Below are 17,401 nucleotides of genomic sequence, written 5' to 3'. Positions count from 1 at the left end.
GCAGTTGGGAGGGACAAGGCCTGTAGGGGAGGGCAGTTGGGGGCGACCAGGCCTGCAGGGGAGGGCAGTAGGGGCGATTGGGCCGGCAGGGGAGCAGATAGGCATTGATCAGGCTGGAAGAGGAGTGGTTAGGGGGTGATCAGGCTGGCAGGCAGATGCGGTTAGGGGCAATCAGGCTGGCAGGCAGGTGAGCAGTTGGGAACCAGCAGTCCTGGATTGTGAGAGGGATGTCCAACTGCCTGTTTAGGCATGATCCCCTAAACGGGTAGTTGGACATCCCTCGAGGGGTCCCAGATTGGAGAGGGTGCAGGCTGGGCTGAAAGACACAAACCCTACTCCCTGTGAATGAATTCTGTGCATTAGGGCTCTAGTTTTATAATATTTGGCCAACTGCATATTTATGCTATGTAACATTACCTGGACTGTTACCTCTTTATGTTTTAAATTCAGAGCATTTTGATTCCTTGCATTATTTACAGTGGTTTTCAAAACCATTCTGTTTCCTTAAGAACTCAATTTCATCTCTTTAAGTTTTCTCTCTTGCAGTAAAACACTAGCTTCTTTATTCTAATGGAGGATCAAAGTAATGAAGAGAAAGATAATTTTTATTCCCATCTCTTCTACATATTCTATTTTCAAAGTCATCATTCTTGTTATCCAAAGTTACCCTTTAATTTATGATCTAGATTCTAGAATATATTTTTATCTTTATTAGCTCCTACATTCAGATACTAGATCAGGTCTCGGAAAGATGGGATGGAGCAATACAGTACAGAGCTGTGGGGGTTGGGGACAGCTGTGGTTTGGGATCGTTTGCTTCTTCTTGTCAAGAAAGGCAGAAACATCAAGCCAAAGTCTTAGTGACAGTACAAAGAAAGCTTCAACATTATATTTGTTAGAGAATTTAAGTCCATCACTATCTATATATATAAAAGCCTAAGCGACCATTACAATGGAACGACCAGTTGATCAGTAGCTATGATGAACACTGACCACCAGAGGGCAGATACTCAACACAGGAGCTGCCCCTGGTGGTCAGTGTGCTTCCACAGCCAATCTCCCGTGGCCCCTCCTCCCAGCCGCCCCCCCCCCCCATGGCCCCAATTGGGGGGGGGGGGCTGGCTGGCTAACCTCCTGTGGCCCCTTCTCCTGGATGGCCAACCTCCCACAGCCCTTCCCCCCCTTTCCTGACCCAGCCCCAATGGTCCCCGATTGGCCCCAATCAGGGATGGGGCTGGCCGGCCAACCTCCTGCAGCCCCTCCCCCTGGCTGGCCACAATCACTGGACAGGCTGAGGGACCCCACCCATGCATGAATTCATGCACCGGACCTCTACTCTAGTAAAGATGATAAAATGGTCTACCTATTTTTTACATTCCAAAAATTTGGTTCTAAGAAACACTATTAGATGAAAGTAAATGGTCATGTGAACACTTTGCATAAAATTTTTGAAGAACTTAGTATCTAGGACAGGAGTAACTCTTTTAAGATATGGGTTCAAGGTCTGCAGACCTTAGGATTTCTCTGTAGCATGATTGCACCCACTTTTAATTTTAATTTATGACACAGCATTCCCAAAGTAGTAATACTATTAAGAAATTTGATGGGAAAATTTTCTTTTTCAGCATCATCCCTTAAATCAATGGAATCATCACTCAAATATGTGTGAAAATCTCCGTTGAGTATATCCAAAATTTCTTCATTTAATTTATGAACGTGCTCATTTTTAGGACAAAGAATTGCACAGATATATTTTTAATATTATCTATAGATATAGTATTTCCAAAGGTAGCTTCAATAATAATATGTTACAAATCATTTCACAGGGGATTTCAATAATATCCATTCCTAAATGAAAACTGCTATCAAGTTTGCCATTTCCAAGTTTTATTAACATTAGCTATAAGCAGAATCCTCTGATCTCATATTTGTTTTGAGAGACAACTTTCTGAAACACCCCCAAACATCACAGTACTTTAAACTCATTTGTACTATGGCTGGTCGCATAGCATGCGGCACAATATTGAGACACTGTCGAAAACCCCCTCCGAGAAGGAGAACTTTCCCACCAAATGCAACATTCAAATTCATAATTTCTCTTAGTAATCTGTGTATGGCATTTATAGCATAACTGGATGCCATGGTGCATTCATCAGTAATGAGAAGTTGGGCCTTTTTAATGGTTTTATCAACTTCACTCTTTATATCGAGTCTAGAAATTGAAGTTTCATTTAATGGAATTGGTAATTTATATTGGGAATGAAAGGTTCTTCCACCAAGAAGTAAATTTCCAGCAATTCCTGTAGATGCTGTGGGTAAAACAGTACCACCACAACCTCTAATATAATGTATTAAAACTTTATAAAGATATGTTTTTCCACTACCACCTGGACCATCCAAGAAAAAGCATTGGGGTGTACAGTTTGATCTTCGATGGCTAAAGTTATAGTCTGAAAGGCTGCCAACTGTTCATCGTTCAGAGAATTTATCAAAACCTCTGCCTGTTGTCGCTGGTACGATTCATTACATGTATTTGTTTCCATTAATAAAGAATAGTCTGGGCACGGCATGCATGCGCCCTCTCCCTCCTCCACCACTGCTGCCTCCTTCTTCTGCTGCTCCTGGTGCTGCTTGTGTGCTTGTTTGAAGCAGACCTGGTACCTCTTTTGTGAAGCAGCAGCTGAGGAGACTCCAGCGCTCGCCATGGCCCATGAAAAGCCCAAGGAAGGAGTCAAGACTGAGAACAACAATCATATTAATTTGAAGGTGGCGGGGCAGATGGTTCTGTGGTGCAGTTTAAGATTAAGAGGCATACACCACTTAGTAAACTAAGGAAAGTCTATTGTGAACGACAGGGTTTGTCAATGAGGCAGATCAGATTCCGATTTGACGGGCAGCCAATCAATGAAACAGACACACCTGCACAGTTGGAAATGGAGGATGAAGATACAATTGATGTGTTCCAGCAGCAGACAGGAGGTGTCTACTAAAAAGGGAACCTGCTACTTTACTCCAGAACTCTGTTCCTCCAGACCAAGAAGACATTCTCAATTAGAAAACTGCAATTTGGTTTCAACACATCTGACTACTGCATTATAGTTTTCTCTGTTCTTTCATTTCTCCCTTCCCTATTCCTTCCTTTATTGTACATAAAGTAACTGATGTATGTGCACAAGCATTTGAATTTTTTTAAGTAAATGGCCAATGGTATGTTTTGATCTACATCAAATGGAGATGGGATGGGGAAAAATACTAGTTCTGTGAAAACACCCCCTTTCTCCATTAGTGGCATGCTCATTCAGCTCTTATCTTTATATTCCAGGAAGTTATTTTGCTCTCACTGCTTAACAAAAAAAGAACAAATAAAAATTTTTGCATACCTTGTTTGATTGGAGAATTTTAATGTTTTTCATTTATCTTTGTAAAACCAAGGACAATTTTATAACTTTTTTGTATGTAGCTGTTATATGTAGGGCAAACTGTCTTTAAATAGGGATAAATTACCCTAAAAAAAATGAAACCAGGATAGTTTTCCCTTCAAGTCAAGTGTCTTGTTATTTAAATAAACTTATTGTGTTTTTCTTTTTTTAAAGAATAGTCTGGAAGTTTGAAATGTGAACATTTCATTCCATGCCATGTGAATACCTCTTGAATTTTGTTAAGGGCATGCATTTCACAGTTCACACAGGCACCTTCTCTTCGGTGTAATTTCCAACAAAAAATCTTCAATAAAATAAGATTTATTCTCATCCCATAATTTGTCTGCATCAGAAGGACATCCAAACACACATATGTATGCAAAAATTTGCCATAGTTGTTTGGTCATATTAAAGATGATTGCATTGTCAATCGTATCTTTCCAGATAGTGTCGTCAATTAATAATCTTCGATGTTTAGCAGCTTCACGAAATGTATCATAAATTACACCTCCTACAGTTCGCAGATCATCAAAACTTATCTCACCTTTTACATGCAGAAGCAAACGTCTAAGGTAATATCATTCTGGTTCTCTAAAGCTCACAGTGAACAGTCTACCTAATACTTTATTCCCATCCTTTTCATGTTTTCTCCACAAAGAGTTATTAAGCACATAATGTTTTGGAATCTCCCAATAATAATAATTACATGCATTTGAATCTTCTCTATTCAATAAAAACCAAGCCATCAAAGTCGTTGTAAATTGTTTGTAATATCTGCCCATTTGGGGTTGCACATCATGGTTATCAATAAATTGGGTTTGCCAAACTTCGTTAAAATTGCCATATCCTGTTACCAATTGTAATCCTGATTTCGCTGCTGCATATTTCTGGAACTACCTTCAAAAGATGATGGAAGTAGTATCATTTTACCAATTGGCACATTGTCATTTTCAGATCTAGATGTGATAATCCATTAAAACACTATATTTTTCAACTCTCAACTTAGATTGGTTTGCTTTAATGAAATTTATTTGATTGGCTTCTATTTTTGCATATGAATTGACAATAAACTGTTGAGTTAATTTTCCTGCATTTAAAATAGGATTGAATGTGTCCCGCATGGAGAGATGAAATCCATAATACTGCATTTGCATGACTTGTGTCCTTACATTTTGTCTAGTATTATTGTCGATTACACTGTTGTCTCTGAGTCTTAATGCAATATCTGTTCCCCAGCCTTTTTCACCACATGGAAAAAGAACAGGATATGTCATTGCATCTAATGTAGGAAACAGGATGCTGATTTGTTTTATTTTAGTGGCATTCGGATTATTGGGATCTAGTTTACAATGAATGAGCAAGTCCCTTTCAAAAGGAGGTTCTCCATCTTCGTTTCGGAATAGGACAGCAATCTTGGTTACACGGGGAGAATTATATCTACCTGGGTCACTGTTACGATCGCATTTAATCGCCATTGTTACTTCTGTGGGAGCAAATACCTTTTGCTGCTGCTTCAGATTGGGCTTCCTTTTCTACCTCATATAGCATCTTGTATGATTTTGTTAATTCATTTATTTTATGCATGAGGGTGTTGATGTTGATCATGAGTCTTTCTGAGTGGTGTTGGTTTTCTGGCATTGCTAATCTTTTACTCATCGCTCCAGCCACATCCAAAATATAGAATTGAGCGAACTTCCGAGAAACACCATCCGAAGGATGTAAAGTTCCAGTACGGTGATAAACTTGTCCACGTATTCTAAAACAGTATGGCCCATACCCTGATGGTGATGCAATATTTGCACCCACTGAAGCAAAAACAAAAGAACTATTTATTGAACAAATATTTTCCATGAAATTTTTACTGTCAGAATCTTCATTTATCATTAAATTTTTAAAATATGCTAAGTATTTTGAAAAATGTATATCATTTGGACAAACTTTACCTTTGCTACAACATCAAGTAAATTTTCCATCAGATGGTTTTTCATCAGAGAAATTTAGTGATAGGCAAAATTGACATCTAGCAGTCATTCTACCACAATTATGTTCAATAATTGCATCCTCATTTACTCCATTTTCACTGTGAAGGCAGTTCCTACCAGCATTGGTAGTATTTGTTGATGACTGTCCTTTAGACATATTCTGTCATCACTGCCACCTTCTTTCAACTTCACAGGCACGTTGGTCTTCCGACATTTTCTGTTGAGGCCGGCTTCTTTCGGTTGCAGAGCTATGTTGTGCCAATCCTTGGTCTTCAGATACATTCTGTTGCTGACGTCGTCCTCTTTCGGCTTCAGGGGTACATTGTGCTAATAGTTGGTCTTCACACATTTTCTGTTGATAACACCATCTTCTTTTGGTTGCAGAAGTACGTTCTGTCTATCGTTGGTCTTCAGACATATTCTGTCACCGATGCCAGCTTCTTTCAGCTTCAGAGATACCTTGTGCCAATACACCAAGTGGCCAGATTATTATGATCTCTGAACACATAAAAATCTGGCCACTCAGTGTGTGTGTGTGTGTGTGTGTGTGTGTGTGTGTGTGTGTGTGTATTAGAGGTCTGGTGCATGAATTTGTGCATGGGTGGGGTCCGGCCAGCCTGGCCAGGGGGAGGGGACATGGGCAGTTGGCCAGCCTGCCTGCTGGTCGAGCTCCTGGTCGAGGGGACAATTTGCATATTAGTCTTTTATTATATAGGATATACACTGAGTGGCCAGATGATTATGCATTCAGAGATCATAATAATCTGGCCACTCAGTGTAGTACCATCAGATACATTCTGTCACCAACAATGGCTTCTTTTGGCTTCAGAGGTACTTTGTTCCAATAGTTGGTCTTTAGACATATCCCCTCCTCCCTGCTGTCAGGGTCTGGGGTGCAGGTGAATGGGATTCCTGGCTGACAGGCCCCTGACTCACAGCAACCTGGCCAAATGCTGATTCCATGAGGAATGGAGCTCCCTCCTCCCTCCTGTCAGGGTCCAGTTTGAAGGCCAGCCACGCTCCCGATCTCGCAAGACAGAATTCCACTGTGCCCGGCTAGCCAGGGCCCTCATTTCAGTTCCTGGCCCCCACAGGCCTCCCTTCCATCCAGGCCTCTTCAGGCCCAGTCTATTTTGTTTCCATCTCTCCAACCCAGTCTCTCCCAGTCTCTGTCTCTCTTTGTTTTTCTCAGCAGTCCTCCAGGATTCCCTGCCTCCCTCTCTCCCTCTTCCTCTTTCCTGGCTGGGAGGGGGCAGTGCCAGTCAGGGGAAGTTCCACCCTCTGCCTGCCCTAGGGACTCATTCTGAGAGAGGCTCTGAGAGTGAGCTGGCAGGGAGGGAAAGAAAGGGAGAAAAGGCTGTGAGCTGGTGGGCACTGTGTGTGTCTGTGCATGTGTGGTTGTGAGTGAGTGTGAGTGCCAGCCCCACCTCCCCTATCCCTGTCCCCACTGCCACAGTCCCCACCCACCAGAGCCTGCTGTGCGTGCAGACTGGGCATTAGGTCGAACCTTTGGTCATTTTGGATGTTACAGACCCTGGCTCTTTATATATATATATATAATACAGAGAAGGAAATAGGGCAGTGAGCTTAAATAACTTGCTCTATTTTCTCCCTTTCTAGGGCCAAATATTTCATCAAGTGTATGTCTCAAATGTGTGTGGGGCCACATTTTTAATTGTCAGGCAGAGAATGACAACTGAAAAATTGCCTTAAATTATTAAGTCCCTTTGTTCAATCAAACATGTTATTCATATAGATTTTTTTCAAGGTAATCAGTGGGTGGTACAGAAAGTATAGTGTGGTGGCTGAAAGTGTAATCTGCGGAATCAGAAAAACCTGTGTTCAATGCCTTGGGTTTCTTTAGTTTTATTACTTTTTAAAACTAAAACAAGGGCAAAATAACTTAATTCAAACTTTTTTTCCCTTATCTATACAGTGAATATTATAAAAGTCAGAGTTTTTCAGAATTAAATAATGAACATAGGGAAAGTGCTAGCACTGTGCCTGGCACTCAGAATGTGCAGCAAATATAATTACTATAATCATGAAAGGGGGTAAGGCCATGTTTAGGAGTGGAATTTTATTTTTGTTTTGGCATATTAATAAGTTTCAAATATATGACACCAATTCTTCACTACCTACTAGTTTACATTTACTAAACATTTTTCTGTAGAACTCAAAATACTCGATAGCTGTGACCGTGTTCTTCAGGAATATGTTCCTGTTGGGGATATATAAAATAATATATATCTACAATAAATAATATTCTTGCATTATGTATGCAAGTGGTACAGGATATCTTAATAAATGGAGGTTAAAGATACTTATTGTAAGAACTCAGTAAGGTTTTCTGACAGGGACTGCCTATTTTATATTTAGTTATTTTTTTCTAATTCCCTGTGCAGATGGTTTATTCAATTTCATAAAGATTTGTAGAAAGAAATTCCATAGAAGCTTTTGGTATTGACTTTGGGTAAGGTTCTTAAGTTTCTTTTCAATAATCCTCCCACATCCTTTTCTGCATTTCTTCTTTCTTAGCACAAAGCAAGTTATGGTTCAATTGATTTTCTGTCTGCTTAATAAATATTGATATATTGGATGCATTCAAGCATGGCCATGTGTGATCCATCTTTAAAGAAAGAGTCATTATGCAGGGAGGTTGCAATTTATTTAATGTTCATTCATTCTCTCTTCTTTTGAGAGGAATCGTTATGCAAATATTGAACACATTCATGACACAAACAAAACAACTAGATTTTTAATAGCTGTTGAGAACAAGAGAGCAGCTACAGTAGAATGAAGTGGATATAAACCTGATTGTGGACATTGTATTAGTATATATATTTTAGATAATAGGAAAAGTTAATTGAAGGTAAAATGTGCAATTTTGGGATTGTAAGTGGCGCCGTGCACTGCAATGATTGGGGAAACAAAATATATTTATTTTACTGCAAATTCTACAGGCACAAGATTAACTCAACCCTGAAAAAAATCCTATCTAATAAAGAGGGAATATGCAAATTGACCATCACACAGTCACAAAGATGGTGGTGCCCATAGCCACAAAATGGCAGTGCCCAGTCCCCTCAGCCCTGCCAGAGTCCCCAGTCCTTTTAGCCCTGCCAGGGGGTGGGGTGACAGGCATAAGGTACAGTCGGACCCGCCCTCAGGCAGGTCCAGCCACTCCTTGCACCTGCCACTGGAGTCCCACAGTCCTTTCAGCCCAGCTGGGGGGGGGCAGCAGGTGCATGGTGCAGCTGGACCCACCCTCAGCCCCCCAGCCACCCAGGGCCAGCCCAAGGCACAGGCAAGCCTCGGATGCCGGCTGCCCAGCTGCCCAGGGCCGCCTGAGGCTCAGGTAACCAGGGCCAGCCGAGGCTTGCACTGCCAGCAGTGGTAGCAGCAGAGGTGTGATGAGGGCATCGCCTTCCCCTGATCACTGGGTCACCTCTTGTCCCTGAGGGCTCCTGGACTGTGAGAGGGAGCAGGCCGGGCTGAGGGACACCCTCCTGGCCTCCAGTGCGTGAATTTTCATGCATGGGGCCTCTAGTGTAGTTATATGATCTCTTAAGGCTTATTTCAGACACCTAATAATTTATGTCTTTGTGTATATTTAATTAAATATTTCTATTCTTACTCCTATTTCAGGAATAGAACTGTTTTGTTGTTGTTGTTGTTGTTTGTTTTTTAATCCTCACTTGATTTTGAAGAGAGGAAGGGAGAGAGAGAAATATTTATTTGTTGCCTCTCATAGGTGCCCCAACTGGGTATTGAACCTGTGACCTCTCGGTGTACAGGAGGGTGCTCCAACCAACTGAGCCACACAAGCAAGGGCTGAGATAGAGAAGATTAAATGTGTTTATATATAGACATACCAGATTAAATTTGTTTATCACTAGTATCAATTTGTGTCACTGGTTTGATACTATTTATTCATTTAACAACTTATTGGTTAATAATTAAGAAATATTTTTTTAAATATTTAAAAATTTAAAATCCCTTCTAAATAACTATGTTATTTCTTTAAAAGTTTTTCATATTTAAATGAGGCATATTTTCTGTATTATAAATTAGTAGGCTGGGGTCTTGAAAGCAAATTTGCTGAGTGGTTTAGTGTTGACTCTGTCATCATATTTCCTAATTCTGTTTTTAATTATATATATCTATATCTATATATCTATATCTATATCTATATTTATCTATCTATCTATAGCACAGCAGAAACATCTATTTTTGCCAAAAGTTTAGACTTATGGCTCTGTCTTTCTAGAAAGCAGGAACATGGTTTTAATGGTTGCATTGCATCTCATTCAATTCAAGCTGCATTAAATGGCCTTCATAAAACCATTTGTGCAAATTCCCATGAACGTAGACCAGTAGGAAATTCAAGCCTATACTTTATGTGCAGATTGACCATATCATAGAAAGTGATAATTTTTCCAATTGTTTTGCAAAGTTATTCTCCTTATCTCACTTTCTATTTTTAACACTTTGAAGAATATATTTTTATATTTTCTTTGATGCCTTTTTCTAAGGTTTTAATTTCTTCTAGTACAGTATATGTTATAAATATATAAAGACATTTTAAAAATAATTAAATCTTGCACTTGTATGCAAGTGATAATCACATTTTAGTGAACAAATGGTGAATGGTTATTTGTTAATACATAGAGATAGCATTAATATTAATTTTGGAGAAAAGTTTGAGTGAATAAATGCTTTGGTGATTATCCAAGTTGAATATATTGTATCATTATTCTGTGCATATCTCTTCTCTTTAGTAGCAATTTTCAGGCTTCAAATGATAAGTCTGAAATTGAAAATGGAAAATTAAGAGAGATAAAAAAAATAAAAGTACACAGAGGAAAAGTTCACTTGATATTTTTATGGAAAAAACAAACAGAAATATGTATAAATTCAGAAATATGTACACATAGAGAATCTATCTAAGAGAATAATTGAGGCAATCCTAAATTATAGAATAGCCACATAGTATTTTTTTAAGTTAAAATAGTAGCCATTGTTCAAAATATTTGTAGAGGAGCTAGCATGCACTGTAACTATCTTTGCCATTGAAGACAGAGCAGTGAATAAGACATACATGGCCCCTTCCCTCACTGGATTTAACTCTATTAGAATTAGGAATTTAAAAAGTGATATAAAGGGAAAGAGAATTTGATTTGGTCTCTGTGCTAGTGAATTTTCCCTTGAGGAAATAACCTTTGGATGGGTGGAAAGAGTGTGGGGGTGTGGATGGGCAACGAGGGTTAATCCAGGCTGAGTATAGAGCTTGTGTGAAACCCTTGGAAAGAAAGAGTAGGGAGTGCCCTGCAACTGAGAAAAAGGCAAGGTGGCAAGAGCTAAGAAAAGAAGTGGGAGAGTAAGATAAGTCAGGTGATATAGTGACACCCAGTCATACATTGTGACCATCCAAAGGACTTTGGTCTTTATTCCAAGAGCAATGGGAAGTCATTAAAGGATGTTTACCACAGCAATGGCAAGATCAGATTTACTTTTTAGAGGGATTTCTTGGGTCTCTGTGAGACAGGATTACATGTAAAACATTTCAGTGCAAAGAACATAAATTTCAAAGCCTTTCTTCTACTTCTCTTTATTGGATATCTCCAATCTCTTTTCACTTTCTACTTTAAGAGAGACTTAAGATATGTTTGTTGATGGGAAACACTATATAATATATGCCATGCAGTTAAGTTGTAGGAAAGTATATCAAAATAAATCAATTTCTACACAACTAAGGACGCTGTGTGTTACATAATAGTTTGAAAGCCAAGCAAACTCTTAACATTGGTTACTACAATGAAGTAACTAATGATGAAAAATTTGCCCTCTTAGCAAATTTCAAGTACATAATACTGTATTATCTATATATATATAAAAGCCTAAGTGACCATTATGATGGAAGGACCGGAAGGACTGGGGCGACCAGTCGACCAGTCATTATAATGCGCACTGACCACCAGGGGTCAGTGCACTCCCACAGGGTTAGTGCTGCTCAGCCAGAAGCTGGGCAAGCGCAGCTATGGCGGTGGGAGCCTCTTCCGACTCCACGGCAGCACTACCGAGCAGTGGCATGGTGCCTGGCCCCAGTTCTGGCTCCTCCCTGGCCACCTGCCACTTGGCGTACTGGCCTGTGGGGATCGGGCCTAAGCCAGCAGTTGGACATCACCTAAGGGATCCCAGATTGCGACAGGGTACAAGCCAGGCTGAGGGACCCCACCCATGCATGAATCTGTGCACTGATCCTCAGAAATTAACCACCATGCTGTGCATAAGATCCTCAGAAATTACTCATCATATTTGTACACTTTAACCACCATGCTGTGCATAAGATCCTCAGAAATTACTCATCATATTTGTATACTTTGATCAACATTTCTTCATGTCCCCCATCCTCACCCCTTCCCAACTCTAACACCTGTCAAACACTGTCCTACTCTCTAGTTCTATGAGTGTGACTCTAAAAAAGTTCATATACAAGTGATATTATATAGTATTTATCTCTCTGTGTCTGGCTTATTTCACTTAGTAAAATATCCTCCAAGTTCATCCATGTTTTTGCAAATGACTGGATTTTCTTCTCTTTTATGGCTGAATAATATTCCATTGCATGCATATACATAGTGTGTATACACATATACACTCAGCATTTTATTAATCTGTTGCTGGACATTTGTATTGTTTTCCTATCTTGGCTATTGTGAATAATGTTGCAATGAACATGGGAATGCAGATATGACCACCTTTGAATATAGACCTAGAAGTGAGATTGCTGGATCATATAATAGCACTATTTTTAATGTTTTGAGGAACCTCCATTTTTTTCCTATAGAAGTGTGCATTCCCACCAACAGTATACAAGGTTTCCCTTTTTTGCGCACCTTGCCAACACTTTTTCTCAAGATATGTTAGATACTTTCCATTGAATATCATTATTAGTAGAATAAAATCCATTGACTTCCTCTCATCTTTAAAAATACTCGTTTGAAATTTAATTATAAATGTGCCATTATTGACATAATTTTAAAGTGACCTGAATGTAGTTAATATTCATGTCAAATTAGAATAAAGAAATCTTCTGTGACTAGAATATAATTTTGTCTTCAATTACTGTTAGCAAGTAACATTTCTGTTTAATGATTTTAATCTCAAATTAAATTTTGAATTTTTTTCCAGGCCTTGATTATAATGTCAAAGTCCTAAGTCATTTCTAAAATGTATCTTGTGGTATAAAAATTTATTAGTTATTCTAATTCAAATTGATAACAAAATTCAATACTGTTCATTAACTTCAAAATGCCTATTTTCTGAGGCAACAGGCTCCATGTACTTTCTCCAGAAGACTTTTTAATGTTAAGTCAAAGATGTGGATCATCTACTTGTTCATGCAAATAATAAGTTTTCTAAATCACAGAACACTGTCACCCCTCTGTCCCTGAAATATAAATTCTCAATGTTTTTGGCTAAAGAAACTAGAAAAATAAAACCAATATGGGAAAGGCAATAGAATTGTAACACAGCTGCTGATATACATGAATATTTTTTCTAGCCAATGAGGTCATTGAAGTGAAACTTCATGCCAGTTCTCCACTCCCCACAGAATAACACACCAATATCAGCTCCTGGGAGCCATGCTGAGAAGAGTAATAGATTTTTATCTTGATCTACCCAGTACGCCTAAAAGTCACAGTCCCAAATTTCACCCAAAGAAAAGGACCTTTCTGTGCTTCATTTGTGACAAAGCAACTCAGACAAAACAAGACTGAAATTAATTGAAGTCAGAATCAATACATAATATATCCAGTCTGCTGTTTCCAGGATGAGGTTCTCTCTCTCTCTCTCTCTCTCTCTCTCTCTCTCTCTCTCTCTCTCTCACTCTCTCTCTCTCTCCCCCCTCTGTCTTTTTTTCTGAATGAGCCAGAAGTTAAGGTTTCCCTTGCCATGGACTAAAGGAGACCCCAGCCAGTTTCTGTTTGTCCTGAACAATGTCATATAGGTTATAGAAGATGCTTCAGTGAAATGTTGGATTAGATTTCAGCCCCAAGTCCCTGGTCTATTCTTATCCACATGAGCTAACTGGGATCAAGGACTACTCTCACCACACGCTTGATCCATTTTCTTGCTTGCTACTGGTCTAATCTGGAGCAAGATAGAAAGAGTCTTATATGGGCACGTTTCCTGTATCTCCTAACCCTTGGTCCTTGGTTCAATTGTGTCATTTATTGCAGTTTTCTTTTCATGAAAAAGTGAAGAAGATGAGAGGTTTTCCCATATCTAGATACATGTGAACATCTCTTGCCTGGCCCCACCTTTAGGCCAGTCTTATCATCAGTACTTCCATCAATTTGAAATAAAATAGCTCAGAACCCTAAGTCCTTAAAAACTTGCATATAAACCCTTAAATTTGAGGGATTTTTAAATAAAATTTTCTGATGCAAATGGAAAAGAACTATATCACATGACACATTGCAGTACTTCCTAATATTTATTTTCACTAATAACTGCTCTTTCCCGAATTTTCCTAGAAGCAAGGGCAGTTAGGCAATGGTGACTTTCTAGTATCTTGTATCTCTCATCTCTCTCAATCCTTATCTTCAAAGTTATACCCTACTCTGCAAATTAAAACCCAAACCTGCTAAAGTAGCTGCAGCAAAATAATTTTCTGCCATTAGACACTCTGCAGAGTTAGAGTGAGAAAGCATATAGGTGAAGAATTATTTTGCTGAGACATACTGTGCTAAATACATTTACGTAAGACACTTGAATAGTAACTACGAATTTTAGAAAAGTATTCATTTTATTCATTCACCACTTATCTATTATCTTAAACACATATTTTTTTATGAGCCCACAACCCAGGCATGTGCCCAGACTGGGAATTGAACTGTGAACTCCTGGTTCATAGGTTGACACTCAAACACTAAGCCACACCAGTTGGGCTTAATTTGTACTCTTAATGGTTAAAATAAATTTGAAAAGAATAAGTTGGTCATATTTTTGGACATTCTATATATATATCATAGAGCAACAAACAGGAAAAGGACAATTTCAGTAGGGTAGTGAGGCTAAACAGGTTTCTATAGGAACACAAAAAGTACTCAACCAATCTGTTCCATGAACTAGGGAAAATAACAGTAAGCTGACACTTGGTAAATAAGTAAAAATTATCCAGATGAAGATCAGAGAGAAATTGAAAAAGTGTTCACAAGTGATCCAAAGTGAGAGAAATTATATTCAAAGACTTTGTAATAGGAAAAAAAACCCACACAAACACATGAGAACAGTGGAATAAAATAATAGTAATATAATTAGAACATAGAAGGCTGGATGTGAGAGACATTCAGGCAAGGAAGAAATTATAAAATTTCTTTTTTTTTATATTTTGGACTTTGGCTTTTATCCAAAAGCAATCAAATACTAATTTAGGTTTTATATTTAAGAGTAACATAATCAGATAGGATTTAGTAAAGGGGCATTACATTATATGTTAGATCATATTGCAAAAGTCATGAATGAAAGAGAAGTCATTTTTACAAGGTTCTGGAATAGTCAAGAAACAAGACATTGGTTCCCTGGACTACAGTAACAGGAATGGGAGTGGAAAAGAGCAAATGGACTAGGGAAGTTTTGAGGAGATGGGAATATGGAAAATTGGAAAGAATTCTAAATCTGTTTTTAGGTGTGAATAATTAGAGAAGGATTTGTTCTCAAGTTTCAACCTTAGCTGCTTAGAATCCCTCTTTACTGACTTTCACTTAACTAAAACAGTAGGTTTACCAGGTGTAAAAAGCCATGGCCAGCGTCGCTTTCGGGTTCAAAGGCTTGGAGAAAGAGCTGACGAACAAATTGATACACACAAGACAAGATTAATTTTGAAATTATGGGGGGAGGCCAGGGCAAACTCAACTACAGCAGTGAAGTTCCACTGAGTCTCCTTTTCCAAGCTGCTTTTATCTACTAGAATACACAATTGCCTTTTAGAAATGCAAACAGACATATCAGTGGTAATGTTTATAGTAAACAGTAAGATTATCAGGTTGTGGGAGTTTGCTTTAGGCCAGTGGTGGGCAAACTCATTAGTCAACAGAGCCAAATATCAACAGTACAACGATTGAAATTTCTTTTGAGAGCCAAATTTTTTAAGCTTAAACTTCTTCTAACGCCACTTCTTCAAAATAGACTCGCCCAGGCCGTGGTATTTTGTGGAAGAGCCACACTCAAGGGGCCAAAGAGCCGCATGTGGCTTGCGAGCCGCAGTTTGCTGACTGCTGCTTTAGGCCACTGAGCCAGCAGTAGGTAATAAAATGTAAATTCACCCTGTGAATATCAAAGGAGTCCAAACAGCCTTCTGCCTGCCTTCTCACATTTGTATTAATTACTGTTGATCTTGCTTTCCAGCAACCAGGTCTCCCCATTCAGTTGGTCACATGTATTCATATTACAAATGTCTAGTTTAGTGTCATGCGAAAACTTAAGGATGTAAAAAAAGAGATTTGAGACAATTTCCCCTTAAATAATTAAAACTGGGGAGGGGATAGGAGTGGGATGGAGGGGGTCAAAGAGGGGAGAATGGGGACATCTGTAATACTTTCAATAATAAAGATAAATTTAAAACAATTCAAATTTTAGAACAATTCAATAAATATAAACTGCTATAAGCATTTTTTTTGATGAGATATGAATTGGAAAAACAATTAGAAGACATCTAAGGAGGACTTCCATTTAGATTATTTTTAAGTGTTTTAGTTTGTACTCTTTTTAAAAATATTTTTATTTATTTCAGAGAGGAAGGGAGATGGAGAGATAGAAACATCAATGATGGGAATCATTGATCAGTTCCTCCTGCACACCCCCTACTGGGGATCAAGCCCTCAACCCAGGCATGTGCCCAGACTGGGAATTGAACTGTGAACTTTTGGTTCATAGGTTGACACTGAAACACTGAGCCACACCAGTCGGGCTTAATTTGTACTCTTAATGGTTAAAATAAAATTGAAAAGAATAAATTGGTCATATGTAATATTTAAATAATTTCTCACTTTTCAATTAGTTAACTAGAGGTCAGATAGCGTTGTATTAAAATATTTTTATTGTATTTAAAACCTTTCTGCAATATAGTTATCTCCCTTCTCACATCCCAATCTGCATATAATGCTGAGAAAGCAATGATCAGTAAGTGAGTTCAGCAGGAACTCATACAAAATAAAAATGAAAATGGTAACTGTATAAACTTAGAAAAAAGAATACTGACGGACACCTTCTTCCATCTAGTCAATGGAGTTTTATTTTTAAATATCTTCAGGCTAATTATATAGAAAATACACTATTTATTCTCTTTTCAAAAAGCAGGAGAAAAGGTAATACTCAAGAATGGGGAATTTGTGGATAATTATGCTTTCCTCAATGAAGGATTTCCTGTAGCTTTAAGCATTAATCAGGTTCATTTTTGTATATCCATATATTTTTTTAAAATATATTTTATTGATATTTTACAGAGAGGAAAGGAGAGGGATAGAAAGCTAGAAACATCGATGAGAGAGAAACATCCATCAGCTGCCTCCTGCACACCTCCCACTGGGGATGTGCCCACAACCAAGGTACATGCCCTTGACCGGAATCGAACCCGGGACCCTTCAGTCCGCAGGCCGACGCTCTATCCACTGAGCCAAACCGGTTTCGGCTGTATATCCATATTTTTATCAGCTTTTGGTAAAATGACTTTTGAGACATAAAAGAATGGCTACTTAAATTCTTATATGTATAGAGTTTTACTAAATAGCTTTTTATAAAGAAAAGTGTAATAAAACTAAAGACATGATATGAATTCCAAATATTTACTAATTTAACTGAATGAGCATTGAGACCCTATTTAATAGACTCAAAGTAATATATTATTTCAAATTCACAAGGAATTTAAATATATTTTTCAGGAATAGAATTGCATTTGATAAAGTAAATAAAATATAACATTTTCTGTAGAAA

The 17,401-nt window shown here is 38.3% G+C and overlaps 1 protein-coding gene and 1 pseudogene across 2 annotated transcripts in view; both read left to right on the top strand.

The window, feature by feature from the left end:
* Positions 1-17,401, top strand: part of GPC5 (glypican 5) — a 1,409,835-nt gene that overhangs the window by 872,571 nt on the left and 519,863 nt on the right. The gene's annotated exons all lie outside the window — the stretch shown is intronic.
* On the top strand, positions 2,704-3,078 carry LOC308243610 (small ubiquitin-related modifier 2-like; annotated as a pseudogene). The gene has a single exon. The product of its transcript is annotated as a small ubiquitin-related modifier 2-like (transcript).

Source organism: Plecotus auritus, assembly GCF_963455305.1.
Source record: "Plecotus auritus genome assembly, chromosome: 3".
NCBI lineage: Eukaryota > Metazoa > Chordata > Mammalia > Chiroptera > Vespertilionidae > Plecotus > Plecotus auritus.
This window is presented reverse-complemented; position numbering and strand designations above follow the sequence as displayed.